Genomic DNA, 3,356 nt, shown 5'->3' with positions numbered 1-3,356 from the left:
GGCCAGCCTGCCAGGCGCTGGGCAGAGCAGCTAATTGAAAGAGGGAGATGAAGAACAAAGGCAGAGGGAACAACAGGGGAAACGAGAGAAGAGGAGGTGTGAAACGAAGGGAGCAAGGCGTCTGTTAGGCCTGGAGGGAGGAGAGGAGGAGGTATAACGACAAACTCAAAGTCATCCGGCAGGGTGAAGGAAGGGATGAAGTGAGAGAGAGAAAACAGAGAAAAGACTGAAGGATTTAAAAGGATGGTTTCACAGCTGAGGTCAGGGAAGTGAAACGGTTCATCAGAGAAAAAGACAAATAGAGACGAGATGGAAGGAGGGAGAGGAGGAGAGAGAAACGTCTGTCATTTACCTGAAGTAGCTTCATCTGCAGAATCACCTCATCGGTCCAGGAAACATCGTTACAGAAGATCATCTTCAGCTGCTCAACAGAACCATAACTGGATTAATATGCAAATATGAAAACATAAAATATCTTTGATACTCATTATCTGGTGACTGCCAACCTAAATGCCTCACTTCCTCTAGTTTCCTGTTTGGCATTAATCACAGATAAACTGGATTTTTTCTTTTTATTTATTATTTCGCATCATCAGTTTGACTTTTCAGAAGTTCAAATATTTTAATCTAAAGGCAAAAAATGTCAGGACAAAATTTCTCCTCTTTGCAGCTGATTTAATAAACATTGTGATACTTTATTCCATCCTATCTGCTCCAGAGGAACGGAGACATGAAGCAACAGAACGGGGTTCTGACAGAGAGGACCGCGGTCCGGTACCAGACCCGGTACCAGACCCAGGAAACCAGGAGCAAATAAAAGTGAATGGAGGCAGGAATGACAAATAAAAATGAACTGAATCAAAAACAAATTATAAAATTAAACAGCAGAAAAATAAAACAAACACAGCAAACAGAGAAACTCATGTTAAATTTCTGATTAGGATCAAATGAGGATCAAAGTTGCTGCATGTTTTTTTAACTATATTTACTAATTTTCTTGTCTGATGTTTTCTTGATGCAAGTTGAAGTTTTATGCCAAAAACAATATTGTTCTGAACATGTCAGTGATTTCCAGTCAAACCGATGCTTACGGTTCGTTCCTGAGTGTTAGCATAGCCAACTGTTTACTGAGATGTATTCTGTGTTTTCCTTCTGTCTCGTTCAGCTGGTTGTAAAGCCAGAGCTAAAGGAACGTCCTCTTTAAGGCGTAGCTCAGATACAAGCTAACAAAGACAATGGAAAACTTTAGTTTGATGCCATTTTGTCCTGCTAGCTCCTAAAGGTAGCATGAGAAATGGACCAGCTGTATTTTGGTATTAATGAATCAAACTCATGAATTCGACTCGCTGATCAAGAACTCAGCATGGAGACGGATAAACCTCCACAATGTGTCCAACGCTGAAAACTTATTCTATAGTTTGAAAGGAATTATTTTTATTGAGGCTCGAAAAGCAGAAACAACATCTCTGCATCTCCTCCCATCATTTATTGTTCTCAGCTCCGTCTGACTTCCTGTAGAACCCGGTTTGGCGTTTTCCACTGAGACATGGTGAGGACTCAGGAAGGCAGCAGACTCGTTCCTAAACACACATGCACTGGCTTGACTTTCTTAATGCTGTTTGTAGAACTCATTTCCGATCACAGTGGACCAGCTGTGAACAACCTTGCAGCCAATTTCCTTAATGTTTCCAGTGGATCCCTGTTTGCTAATGGGAACGTTGCTGTGAAGTGACTTTACCTGCGAGTCGCCTCCCCTCCTCTGCCATCACATCAGGGTGTGTTTGTGTCGCCTCTCCAGAAGGTCGGCTGCTTGTGAAGGAGCTCTGCTGTCCTTCAGAACAAAACGTTGTTTCTCATTGTGGTTCTATTACATTGTGACTTTGGAGAGATCTGCATTAAAATGATTCCTATTCTCAGGTCTGAATGTTTTTCCCACTGAGCTCCTCACACAGACGTGGCACAGATAGCTGTGACATGTTGGCACTAAGCCCTGCCTCAGTGTTCCTGGAGCCGCCAGTGGGATAATGGATCCTGCATAACATCATAACATCATCCGCCGCATGCAGAGGGGGGCGACGCAGGTGTTTGGAGGCGTAATTGAGATGTTTTAAATGAGACAGAAAATTAGTGCAGCTATGCAAATTCAAAACAAGCAAACAAATCAGTGGTCCTGCTCACCCAAACACACGGAGCTGCATTAGCTCCGACATCAATGAAAAGATGGGAGCTTAATTTCCAGAAGCTCTTTGTGACGATAAACATTCAGTGAGTCGTTCACTGGAACAGGAACTTCAACCAAACGGTGATTTTCAACCAACATAAAAACTTTTGGTTTTGCTCCTCAAGTTTCACACATTGATCTCAGTTTCTGTTTTCCTATTAAACCTTTTGCAAAGATTCTGATATAACTTGTATAAACTTAGTAAAGTTTCTCCTTGACAGTGATGGAATCATTTATTTACAGAATAATGCAGAAAACCAATTAGAAATCAGTTCTGGAACATAAACATTTGATACATATTGTAATTTTTTGTCCTGTATTCATTTTCTAACTGCTCTGCATTAACAATATGCTTTATAATCTTTAATTTTGCTTTTCTTTGTTACATTCATTGACTTTTAATAAACATTATCTATGTTCACCAAATAAATTAAATATGTAGCTACAATCCTACAGATTTTCTTTAGACAAAGTTTGATTTACAAACTGTCTTTTTTTAAACTACATATGGAAAGTGATGTGCTGATGATGAACAGTGATCTATGCAGCTGTGTGTGTGTGTCTTATTATTAATGTGCAATATTAATAATGCAAAGGACTGTTGGGGAGCAATAATTATTGGCTAATATATTCCAAGTGTCATGAACGTGTATTTTTCAGGCAACATTTAGCCAGTTGGACAGAGTCTCACCGGACACTAATGACATCACCCAGAAGGTTAAAGGTCACAGAGAGACTGAAACACTGAGGAGAAAGATATTTCAGCTCATGTTGTCATTGTAATATTAATTCATATTATCACATTTGTATGATTTTCTAATATTGTGCAGCCTTCGTTTAAATATGCAGAAATGTTGCACTGCTCAGTTTTTGTAGGAAAGTTAAAGAAATGTGTGAATATTGAACCTTTCACATCTGCAGACGCTCCGAGTCGAGTCGAGTTTTAACCCAAGTTTAGCAGATTCTGAGCAAAGCTGAGGATTAAAGGTCTGAACCTGAATGTGACTCATCTGGATGGTGCAGTTTGAGTTTCAAGTTAAAGAAACTTTAAAGTTCATTTGACTTTAATTGATCACTTCAGCGTTTTGTTGTGCTTTATTTTCTTTGCAGTAAAAATAATAAACCTTTAAACCAT

The sequence above is a fragment of the Poecilia latipinna genome, unplaced genomic scaffold (assembly GCF_001443285.1).
Source record: "Poecilia latipinna isolate Pla-1442-1.1 unplaced genomic scaffold, P_latipinna-1.0 Scaffold1503, whole genome shotgun sequence".
Taxonomy (NCBI): domain Eukaryota; kingdom Metazoa; phylum Chordata; class Actinopteri; order Cyprinodontiformes; family Poeciliidae; genus Poecilia; species Poecilia latipinna.
The sequence above is the reverse complement of the archived record's forward strand: the minus strand, read 5'-3'. Positions refer to the sequence as shown.